The sequence below is a fragment of the Triturus cristatus genome, chromosome 11, assembly GCF_964204655.1.
Source record: "Triturus cristatus chromosome 11, aTriCri1.1, whole genome shotgun sequence".
NCBI classification, from domain to species: domain Eukaryota; kingdom Metazoa; phylum Chordata; class Amphibia; order Caudata; family Salamandridae; genus Triturus; species Triturus cristatus.
This window is the reverse complement of record NC_140594.1, coordinates 411,612,790-411,625,307: the sequence shown is the minus strand read 5'-3', so window position 1 is coordinate 411,625,307 and position 12,518 is coordinate 411,612,790. Positions and strand designations below refer to the sequence as shown.

At 49.4% G+C, this 12,518-nt stretch overlaps 1 long non-coding RNA gene across 1 annotated transcript in view; it reads right to left on the bottom strand.

Moving 5' to 3' along the window:
• The window catches only part of LOC146784330 (uncharacterized), a 54,051-nt gene extending 42,033 nt beyond the window's left edge, over positions 1-12,018 (bottom strand). The window contains exons 1-2 of the long non-coding RNA XR_014970911.1: positions 11,803-12,018; positions 10,027-10,127 (exon numbers count right to left, since the gene is read on the bottom strand). This is a non-coding gene — a long non-coding RNA (uncharacterized LOC146784330). The remainder of the gene's footprint in view (positions 1-10,026; positions 10,128-11,802) is intronic.
• Between the last annotated feature and the right edge of the window lie 500 nt (positions 12,019-12,518).

Sequence of the window (12,518 nt, the reverse complement as noted above, 5' to 3'; positions counted from 1 at the left end):
CGGGGATCTCATATCCTATCCTGGACAATGCATCCGCCTTGCCATTCTTTCTCCCAGCTCTGTACTGAATGGTAAACTCGTAGTCACTAAAAAAATTGGGCCCACCTTAACTGTCTCATCGATAATGCTTTGGCCGACTTTAAGAATTGCAGATTACGGTGGTCCGTATATACAGTGACTGTGTGTCTGGTTCCGAGTAAATATTGCCTCCACTCCTCGAATGCCTTTTTAATGGCTAACAATTCCTTTTCTCCTATGGCGTAATTAACTTCAGCTGGTGTTAGTTTATGTGAGAAATAGGCTACGGGATGTAATTCTCCTGTGGACTGGTCTACTTGAGATAACACCCCACCCACAGCAGCGTTAGATGCATCTGTTTCTACGATAAAAGGATATTCAGGATCAGGATGTTGAAGTACCGGTGCTTGTGTGAACGCCTTCTTTAGCTCTTGGAATGCATGCTCGGCGTCTTCTGACCAAACAAAAGGAGTACCTTTTTTCAATAAATTCGTGATAGGTGTTACTAACCCAGAAAAGCCCTTAATAAAGCGCCTATAGAAGTTGGCAAACCCAATGAAACTCTGTATCTCTTTCACCTTTTGGGGAGCAGGCCACCGGTGAATTGCTTCCACCTTCTGGGGATCCATGGTTAATCCCCAGGGTGAAATGATGAAACCCAAGAAGGGTACCTGTTGAACATGAAACGTACATTTCTCCAATTTGCAATATAACTGGTTGCGGTGTAATTGTTCTAACACTTGTCTAACATGAGAGATGTGTTCCTGTACCGAGGTGGAATATATTAGAAGATCATCAATATAGGCTATAACTAATTTATCCAACATGTCCCTAAGCACCTCATTGATGAAAAACTGAAATGCAGAAGGGGCGATGCAAAGCCCAAAGGGCATTACTAGATATTCGAACAGCCCATATTTCGTGCAGAATGCCGTCTTCCACTCATCTCCCTCTGCGACCCTGACCAGATGATAAGCCCCACGTAAGTCTAGCTTAGTGAAGATTTGCGCGCCGCACACGCGATCAAGCAGCGAGGAGATGAGCGGAAGGGGATATCTGTTCTTTATAGTGATCTGATTCAGCGCTCTGTAGTCTATGCAACAGCGCAACCCACCTTCCCATTTAGGTATGAAAAACAAGGAAGAGGAAACCGGGGATTTGGATGGGCGAATAAACCCAAGCTCCAGCATTTTGTCCAAATACTCTCGTAAGTAAATGTTTTCTTTTTCTGTTAGGGAGTACACTCTACTGAAAGGCAGTTTGGCTCCGGTTTGCAGTTCTATTCTGCAATCAAAAGGTCTGTGAGGAGGAAGAACAGACGCTTCTTTAGGGTCAAAAATAGAAAGAAGATCGTGATACATTTCAGGCAACACCTCTGTGTCCCCGGGCTCAGGGGAAGCGGGAACGGCACTAGAAGCTAGAATATGTGTCTCGCACGACTCAGGTCTAAACTGTAAGGTTGCTTTGTGCCAGTCAATGAGAGGATTATGTAATCTAAGCCACGGTAGGCCCAATATTACAGGAAATTGAGGTGACTGTATTAAATCGAAGTTCACCTGCTCCGTATGGTTGATTTCCATCAAAACCGTAATGGCCTCCGTTTTATGTGTAATGGGCCCGGATTTCAACCTACTTCCGTCAATCGTGGTTACTGTCTCTTCGTAACCTTTGTCATAGGTCTGGACTAGTTGTTCCTGAGCCCATGCATTATCCATGAAGTTCCCGGAGGCACCAGAATCGATCATGATGGGAACTCTCTTCCCTCCTTTTTCCCATGTCAAGTCCGCTGGGACAAAGAAATGACCAGAAGATACCTGGATCTCTGAAGAGGAGACGCTCAAACCAGAATAACCCGGAGTCCTTGTCTCACAGGACTCCAGGTTTTCTAGTTTTCCGACTTCCTCGACTGTATAGGCTTGGTAGGGCAGGGCCTCAAAAAATGACCACCTTTCCCACAGTATAAACACAACTTATTCTCCCGTCGGTGACGCCTCTCTTCAGGTGTTAAGGGCCCCCTCAATATACCTATTTGCATGGGTTCTGCCTCCTCTCTGTTAGTGACAGGATCGGGTTTCCTTTCCCTTACAGTGACGATCCGAACGTCTGTTTTGCCCCTTTCTCTCTTGCGTTCTTGCATCCGATGGTCTATTTTGACGGATAACTCGATTAATTCCTTACAAGAACTAGGAAGAGCTACAATTTGGGATAAGGCATCTTTAATGTCGTCTCTCAGCCCTCTATAGAACAGGATACTACGCTTCTCCTCTGGCCACCCAGCCTCAACCACTAGTCTTTGGAAGGAAGTGATGTATGAAGTTAAATCCGTGTTTCCCTGTTTTAGGGCCAGTAACTCGGTGTCGGCAGACTGAGTGTAGGTATGTTTGTCGAACAATTTCCGAAATTCTTCCTTAAATGTCACATAATTTTGTAGCAAAACGTCATCTCTTTCAATTAGAGGGATTGCCCAATTGACTGCGGACCCCCCTATATATGAAATCATGAATGCCACCTTGGCTTGATCATTAGGAAAACACTGCACTTTACAAGTAAAATGTAACTGACACTGGCTAATAAAGGCGGCGAATTTCGATGAATCGCCTGTGAACCGTTCAGGGGGAGCAAGGGGTACAGAAGGAGGTGTAGTAACCTGGATCACTTGTGTGGAATTCCCAGACCATCCATCCCCTTGTATGGCATTCACCCTAGTAGCCAAAGCCTGTGTCTCTATTTGTAAATTCCCCAACATGTGGGCTACGTCTGCTAACGTCACCTGTTGTCTGTCCATGGCGCTCGGGCAGAATAACCACGTGGGCTTCGCGTTCTGTAAAGATCTTACCCGTAATAGATTCTGCAGGAGCGCCCAGGAGTCTGTGAAGATGTCGTAGCTAGCCCCTGCCTTCCGCCAGCACCTAACGCCTCTATCAGAACCTAGAGAGCACAGGTACTAGGGGAAAACAGGGGAACAAAACAAGGTAAGAGGGGAAGAGATCTCCGCAACCACAGTCCACTGCTCTTTTAGATGCAACAATATGGATGGTGTCTGGTCTATGTAGATCTCCCTGGATGCTGTGTCTAGGAAGGAACGTCAGAATTAGGAGACAGATAGAGACAAGCAGTGGAATGGTGTTCAACTGTAACCCAGAAGAAAAACAAATACCTAAAGTCTGGGGTTGGGAGCAGTATGCTTGTGGAGGGCAATCTGGGGTGAAGCTGTCTAGACGTATCCCTACAACTGAGAACAGAGGAAACAATAAATATGAGTTCCACTACTTTCTCAAGGACTCCCCCCTTCCCTTCCACAGGCTTTTCTCCCCGTTACCAGATATACAAGCAGGGCGATGCTCTGACGTGATACTGCTCCACAATAGTCCAAGTCGGCAGCAGCAGGGCTCCAGAAGCACTGTGAGTAGGTGGTGTCTTTGTTATCACCCTTGGCAGATTGAATAGTTTTAGTCAAGCCTCAGAACCAAAATCCAGAGAGGCACACGGAGGACCTCTAATCCAAACGAGAGTGGTACCACCGGAGATAGCACCAGGAGGGAGTAAGTGGCAACAGGGGAAGGAAGCACCCCAGACACCCGGCCGGCCCCCGGGATGCAGCTCCTGAAAGGCGGGCGGAGCGCTGGGTATGCAAACCCCTCAGCAATGAAGGGAAAGCACCCCAGACACCCGGCCGGCCCCCGGGAGACAGCTCCAGAAAGGCGGGCGGAGCGCTGGGTATGCGGGGCTGTTAAAGGAGGAGGGAAAGGTTAAGACGAATGCCTCAGGAACGGCACTCCAAATACAACAGAAAACTTGTCCTGCCGCGGGGATACACGGACAGGCAGGCGAACAGTCCTCAGGGCAGAAACACAAGGAGTAATGACTCCTAATGGGCCAAAACCGAGTCTCCGGCAAACGGACGCCACGGAAGGCGTCTAACATCCAGATACAGGAAGCACGTGACAGGAAACAGGAAACGGAGCACACGAATACGAGGCAAACACTAGAACGCGAAGCCTCGAGTCCTTGCGCGTTCCGCTTTTCTAGCGTCCCGTCCCTTAAGGAGCATGCGCGTAGACACAGTCACTACTCACTGCGTCCTGCGCTCGACAATCCTGACACCCACGTCTGGGCATACCCGGCGCACTTAGGCCGAGAAAGCAAAAGATATACAATTGATGGCTCGAATGCAGAACCAATCAAAACATTCACCCCAAATCAAGAGATCTGGGTTAAATCCATCATTCTTTTGCTCACCATGCCAACCCAGTTTAGACCTGGCCATATGCAAATCAGTCTTGGCCCTGTGCCTCATGGGAACAGTCCAGCCTGAACTGCTAAGACAGGTCCTCCCTGGACCGGAAACAAGCATCCTATGTTATGTTAAAAGGTTTTGTAAAGCGCACGTACACAGGGCTGGTGTACGTGCGCTTTCGAGGACCAGTTTCGGGGTTTCACCCCTCTTCAGTCCAGGATAGCTTGAACCCAGTGGCACAGTGAGCCCGGGACCCACGTCTGGGCATACCCGGCGCACTTAGGACGAGAAAGCAAAAGATATACAAGGCACCTGGACTGAGCAGGATCGTGTCTTATACTGTCTGAGATGGCATATCTCTACAGACCTGCTTCTCAATACAGGAAGCCCTTGCCGCATCAGGAGGAATGTTGGAAGGTGTGTCCTAGCGGACAGGCGAGGCAGCACTGTAGGCCATCTGGAGATGACACAGACATACCTCTCTACTCACCCACATCTGGAAGATAACACCTTCACTGGAGTCATCTGCACTCTACAAAATAGGAGACATGCCTCTCTTAGACCTCACTGGGACAGCCCTCTATCCCAAAGGATGTTCATCTCCAGTTCCTTCTATTGACTCCCTCTCCCAGAGCAGCTCAACCTCTCCTCCCTCTGACCCTCGAAGGTTGAAGTGCGTGCATGAGGGTCAGGTACCAGGGGCACTCATTCAGGAGCCACCCTGTCCTCCATACAATAAAAGATATGAGGATTCATCGCCTGTCTCGCAGTAGAGCCGCACTGCTCACTATAGCACCTAGCGCTTGGAATCACGCACCGAGCCGTACAGTTTTCAAGGGGACCCAGAAGAAGAGGGGCACCATATGTCAGTTACCCCCAAAGAATATAATACCTGGTTATTCTTGTAAAACTCCCTTCTCAGTGATTAGTTTATTACAAGAGTTCTGAAGCATCTCTCGGTGCACGCAGCACTATATACAACGCTAATAAAAAATGTACGTGAAGAGATGCAAATAATAAGAGATAAAACTGCTAATACAGAGAGTAAATAACAGCAAAATAATCTACCTGACAATAGACCTCCGCTATGAAAACAGTACGAAATGTAACACTTGGCTACTTACTCGCCTCCGGGGGTTCACTCTGTGGCAACCCCTGGGATTCGCCATGCACAGACCGAACATCAAATAAAAATGAAACATAGCAAGGAAACTCCGAGGAGTCTAGCACTGCCAGTCGGCTGCACCTTGCCTCACTTTGCGAAGTACCTCCACACTTCGAGGCAGCATATCTCCTTGTCTCCCTAAGCGGAGTACACACTCACTTAGAAGCTGTAGGTTTCCTGGCATTCCTCTGCAGAGTACCTCCTTGCTTGGAAGCTGCTTGTCTCCTGGACTCCCTCTGCGGAGTACCCCCTCACTTCGAAGCTGCATGTCTCCTGGACTCCCTCGGTGGAGTACCCCTCCCTTAGAAGCTGCATATCTCCTTGTCTTCCTCTGCAGAGTACCTCCAAACTTCGAAGCTGCTTGTCTCCTGGACTCCCTTTGCGGAGTACCCCCTCACTTCGAAGCTACATATCTCCTTGTCTTCCTCTGCAGAGTACCTCCAAACTTCATAGCTACATGTCTCATCGATCCCCTATGCAGAGTACCTCCAAACTTCGAAGCTGAATGTCTCCTGGACTCCCTCTGCGGAGTACCCCCTCACTTTGAAGCTGCATGTCTCCTTGCCTTTCCCTGTGGAGCACCCCCTCACTTCGAAGATGCTTGTCTCCTAGACTCCCTCTGCGGAGTACCCCTTCACTTCGAAGCTGTATGTCTCCTTGCCTTTCTCTGCGGAGCAACCCTCACTTCGAGGCAGCATATCTCCTTGTCTCCCTCTGCAGAGTACCTCCAAACTTCAAAGCTGAATGTCTCCTGGACTCCCTCTGCGGAGTACCCCCTCACTTCGAAGCTGCATATCTCCTTGTCTTCCTCTGCAGAGTACCTCCAAACTTCGAAGCTGCATGTCTCCTGGACTCCCTCTGCGAAGTACCCCCTCACTTCGAAGCTGCATATCTCCATGTCTCCCTCTGCAGAGTACCCCCTCACTTCGAAGCTGCATGTCTCCTGGACTCCCTCTGTGCAGCACCCCCTCACGTCGAAGCTGCATATCTCCTTGTCTTCCTGTGAGGGGAGGTAGGGGTAGAGGTCCTGATTCAGTTTGTAGTGGTCGCCCTTGGCCCTTTGTTTTCTCTGCCAAGAAGTCAGAACAGTGAGCAGCAGATATGGGAGAGGGTTTTATTTCTTTATTAGATTTTTAATTCCTTTTTTATCAACGTTCCCCAATTGTTTCTTCAAAGGTCTTATGGGGAAGACAGAAATAAGACATAGGAAAAACAAAGAAAGCACACACAAGGGTCCTCAAAAGCTGGAGTTGTCACAGTCCTAGCGTTTTCTTAAGATGCAGCTTTCCCAGGGTTCTGTGTTGGGGTTTCTGTGGTTCTTTTGCTTGCCTCCGTCGTAGGGAACCGGGAAAGAAGAAAAAAATAAAAAACAAATGTCAGGCTGCCGTCCTGAGTGTTTATTTTTAAGCATGCGGGATAGTGCTCCCCTTATACCTTCCCTACTCACGTGATGTGTTTAAGTGAAGGAAGGGGGGGCTGTTCACACTGTGGTGCTCCGAAATCCCGCCCACCAATCCCGAAAAGAAAAGAAGCCAGGCACTTGCCTGAACCCACGGTCCTCCGGGACCGCGGGGAGGGAAGTCTCAGCCTCGGTTTCCCTTGATGGAGTGCTGGACTCAGGGGCGCTGCTCCAAGAGCGGATCTCGGCGTCTTCCTCTGCCTCGCTTCGGGGTGAGGTCCCGGCGCGTCGTGTCTCCGTCTCTTTGTCTCCTCCCGGTCTCGTACACACAGCGACGGAGTTCTCTGCCACTAGAACGCCGTCTGTTGCCCCTCCTTCCGTCTTTGAAGATGTCGGTGTGTGGTTTCCGGCGTATACACTGTCTAGACCGCTGGGCTCATTTCCGGCCTGGAGTGTTGTGTCCGCCATGTTGGAGTGGTCGGGCCGAGCCGTTGTAAAGGGGAATCCACCACATTGCCTTCCATCTTCCATCCAGGAATGGACGATCGGGCCATTCGGATACCGGATACCGGGAGAGAAAGTCCACGTTGGCCTGCCGTTTCCCCGGGACATGCAAGGTACGAAAAGAAAAGGGCTGTAAGGCAAGGAACCAATGGAGCACTTTTGGGTTTGAGTCTAAGAAGAGAGAGCCAGGTTAAAGGGGCATGGTCTGTTAGGAGAATGAACTGTCGTCCAAGGAGGTAGTACTGCAGGGCTTCTACTGCCCATTTGATGGCCAGGCATTCTTTCTCTATGGTAGCATATTTGACCTCCCTAGGGAACAGTTTTCTACTCAGAAAAAGGATAGGGCGTAACTCACCTGTGGCGTCGGGTTGGGAAAGGACAGCCCCAAGTCTTCTACCAGAGGCATCTGTTTGAAGAATAAAGGTCTTTGTATGGTCGGGACAGGTGAGGACAGGGGCACTGCATAGGGTTTTCTTTAAGAGAGAGAAACTACGTTCCTGAGGGGACGACCAATGGAGTGATTTTCCTGGTGAAGAATTACTTAGGAGGTCAGTGAGGGGGCTGGCGATGTCAGAGTAGTGGGGTATATATCCTCCGATAATACCCGGCCAAACCCAAAAAGGAGCGGACGTCTTTCTTGGTGAGGGGACGGGGAATATTCATGATAGCTTCTATCTTATTTAACTGGGGTCTGATTTGTCCCTCCCGGATGTCGTACCCAAGGTACTCAATGTGATTCGTACCCAGAGTGGTTTTTTTGGGGTTGATTGTTAGTCCAGCTCTTTTAAGGGTGTCTAGGATTACCTCCAGATGTATAAGGTGGGTTTCCCAATCTGGGCTGTGAACGACTATGTTGTCCAAGTAGGCTACAGCGTATGGGTGATGTTCCCGTAAGAGGACGTCCATCAGTCGTTGGAATGTGGCTGGGGCACCATGTAGACCGAATGGAAGGACTTTGAAGTGGAAATGGCCTGACGGGGTGGAGAAGGCAGTTTTTTCTTTGGCTTCCTCAGCAAGGGGTATTTGCCAGTAGCCTTTTGTGAGGTCGATTGTGGACATGATTCTGGCATCCCCCAATCATTCGATGAGTTCATCAACGCAGGGCATAGGGTACGCATCGAACTTGGATATGGCATTGAGCAGTCTGAAGTCGATACAGAACCTTATACTCCCATCCGGTTTGGGAACTATGACAACTGGGGAGGACCAGGCACTGTGTGACGGTTCGATAATGTCTGCCTTCAGCATGGCGGTTATCTCCTGGTCTATGGCCTGTCTCCGTGCGGCTGGTATCTGGTATGGTTTTAGCCTTATTGGTCTAGCCCCTGAGGTGTTGATCGTGTGTTGTACTAATGAGGTCTGGCCGGGTGTCCCTGACAAGACATCCGAACAGGCATTGCATAGGGCAAGTAATTGGTGTTGCTGTTTTTCGTTTAATTGTTCTCCAAGACGTACGGTTCCCCCCTCTGTAGAAGTGGGTATAATTAAGGGAATGTCAAGGGGTTTGTTAAATGATATGTGTAATACCGGATGGTCTTCTCCGGGAGAAGCCGGCAAAGGGCCTTCCCAGGCCTTTAACAAATTTACGTGGTAAGTTTGACCGGTTCGCTGTTTATGGGGGACAGCTATGCGGTAGGAGACTGGAGTAACCCTATGCAGTACCTTATATGGACCCTGCCATGTGGCCAACATTTTTTTAACTGAACTAGGAAGAAGGATCAAGACATAGTCACCCGCTTTGAATTCTCTGAGCTTAACGTTTTTATTGTACTGTGCTCTTTGTGTGGATTGTGCCCTTTCCATATTTGTATGGACTACCTCCCAGAGTGATGCCAGAGTGTCTCGCAGTGTTTGGCTATATTGAAGGAGGGGTTTACTTTTATCCTCTTCCTCTACCCACAGTTCAATCGTCATGTCGAGCAGTGTACGGGGTTTCCTCCCAAACAACAGTTCGAAAGGAGAAAAACCCGTAGACCTTTGTGTATGGGTTCGTATAGCGAATATAACTAGGGGGATTTGGCGGTCCCAGTCCTTTCCTGCTTTGTCTATCACCTTCTTTAACATAGCCTTTATGGTTTGATTATATTGTTCAACTAAACCATCTGTCTGGGGGTGGTATACGGCAGTACGCAGCTGTTTAATACCTAATAGTTCACATGTTTGTTTCATAAGGCGTGACACAAATGGGGTACCCTGGTCAGTTAGCAACTCCCGGGGAAAACCAACCCTGGAAAAGAAGGAGACCATCGCTTGGGCTACGGCTGTGGAGGATATGCTGGTCAAGGGTATAGCTTCCGGGTACCGGGTGGCATAATCTACTAACACAGGCAGGTATTGGTGCCCACGGGAGGAAGGAATAAGGGGTCCAACTAGGTCCATTCCTACCCTTTGGAAGGGAACGTCTATAATAGGGAGCGGTTGTAATGGTGCTTTGGGAATCGAGGGGCGGTTGACCAATTGGCATCTTTTACAGGAGGCACAATGTCTGGCTACCTCTTGGTAAATCCTGGGCCAATAAAATTGTTCTAATAGGTAACTTAACGTTTTTTCCTTCCCATAGTGACCTCCCCCAACCTGACTATGAGCCAGATCTAACACTTGGTCTCGGAAGGGTTTCGGGACCAGTAGTTGCTCTCTTACCCATCCGGCTCCCCGGGTTATCCTATACAACAAACCTCTTTTTATGCAAAACAGCGGGCCTACCTTTTCGGGTTGGTCTTCTTGGGCTTGATCCCAGGCGTTTTTCAGGGTGCTGTCATCCCTCTGAGCGGCACGGAAGTTCTGGCCTGGCGTCTGGGTCATGGCTGGGGAAAGAAGGACAGGAGATGGTAGAATACAACAGTTCTTAAGGTACAAGTCTCGTTCTTTCCTCCTTTCCTTCCTGGATTTTAATTTTTTGGGTTTGGGGCTTTCTATCGTTTCTTGAGAAAATGGGGCGTTTTCTAGCCATCCTAGTATAGGAGACTGCGATGTAAGGGATGAGAGGTATTCCTGGAACAGGGGGTGATCAGTGCCTATAAGTACGGATTCAGGGAGAGAAGGTAACACCCCTACTTTCCTTAGCTGGGATTCCCCATCTATTTCTAGTAATACTTCAGCTAGCGGGTACATCTTTTTTTCTCCGTGTACACATGTGACCTGTAGGAGTTTGGTATCAAGAAGGTGGGAATCAGGAATAAGGTTTTTGCTGACGACAGTGTGATGACACCCAGTATCCAGAAGGGCCATAACTGGTTTCCCATTGACGCGTATTCTTTTTTTATAGAGTTGTGGGGTTTCTCCTGCCACCAAGACGCGACCTCGGGTGTAGCCTACTTCCATGGGTTCTTGGGGAGGGATGCGAGTAGGGCGCTATGTGCCCCCACTCGCCACAGTGGAAGCACTGAGGACCCTGTAGAGTTGGTGCACTCTGGGTAGGTTGGGTTGTAGTCCTTATAGGGTTTGGGTTCTTGGTTTCTGGAGCCTGGTCAGAGGTCTAGGTATATGCGTCTGTCGACGGTGGGCTTGGGTTTTAAACTCAGGAGATCTGTGGAAGGCACATGCCAAATCCACAGCTGAGTTAAATGGGAGTGCTGTTTAACTCATGTCCGGGTGTTAAGGGGGAGGGCTTCAAGATATTGCTCTAGATACATCTTCTCTGTGACACCATCCATGGTGGAGGAGCTGGGTTGTAACCACCGGTTTCCTAGGTCCTGTATCCGGTAATACAGGGCCCTGGGATTGTCCCCTGATGACCACTTTTTCTTATGAAACTGATTGCGATAGTACTCCTGGTCACAACCCAATCTCTTTAGAATGGCCCTTTTTATGTCATTGGAAGGGGTGGTTCCGTCTGGGTTAGCAGCTTGGAACGCGGCCTGTAATTCTCCCGATAGTAGAGGGGCTATATACTGCCCTCACCTCTCCTGGGGCCAGGCAGCAGTGGAGGCGACCCGTTCGAAGTTAACAAAAAAAAATCGGGATCGTCTCCTTCTTTATACTTCTGTAAAACAGTACCAGGTATGTTGGGATGCACCCTTGCGCTGGCTATGGCGTCTGTCAGGCGCATTATGGCTGTATCTTGGGCTTGCTGGTTCGATGGCATGAGGGATGCCTGGTCTTTCAGTGCTGTCTTTAGGGCTTCTCGTTCTTGCTGAGCTAGTTTAGTCTGTTCTTCAAACACAAGTTGAAGATGGCGCTGTCCCTCCGCCAGTTGGGATATGACAGACTCCATGGTGAGGGGTTGTGTCATTTTGGCTAGACACACATCCCACTTCTAACACCACTGTGAAGAGAGGTAGGGGTAGAGGCCCTGATTCAGTTTGTATTGGTCGCCCTTGGCCCCAAGAAGTCAGAACAATGAGCAGCAGATATGGGAGAGGGTTTTATTTCTTTATTAGAGATTTATTTCCTTTTTTATCAACGTTCCCCAATTGTTTCTTCAAAGGTCTAATGGGGAAGACAGATATAAGATACAGGAAAAACAAAGAAAGCACACACAGGGGTCCTCAAAAAGCTGGAGTTGTCACTGTCTCAGCCTCTGCTTCCCTTGATGGAGTGCTGGACTCAGGGGCGCTGCTCCAAGAGTGGATCTCGGCATCTCCATCTGCCTCGCTTCGGGGTGAGGTCCCGGCGTGTCGTGTCTCCGTCTCTTCGTCTCCTCCCGGTCTCGTACACACAGCGATGGAGTTCTCTGCCACTAGAATGCCGTCTGTTGCCCCTCCTTCCGTCTTTGAAGATGTCGGTGTGTGGTTTCCGGCGTATACGCTGTCTAGACCGCTGGGCTCATTTCCGGCCTGGAGTGTTGTATCCGCCATGTTGGAGTGGTCGGGCCGTGCCGTTGTAAAGGGGAATCCACCACACTTCCTCTGCAGAGTACCTCCAAACTTCAAAGCTGCATGTCTCCTTGTCTTCCTCTTCAGAGTACCTACAAACTTCGAAGCTGCATGTCTCCCGGACTCCCTCTGCGAAGTATCCCCTAACTTCGAAGCTGCATATCTCCATGTCTCCCTCTGCAGAGTACTCCCTCACTTCGAGGCAGCATATCTCCTTGTTTCCCTCTGCAGAGTACTTCCAAACTTCGAAGCTGCATGTCTCCTGGACTCCCTCTGCGAAGTACCCCCTAATTTCGAAGCTGCAGATCTCCATGTCTCCCTCTGCAGAGTACCCCCTCACTTCGAGGCAGCATATCTCCTTGTTTCCCTCTGCAGAGTACT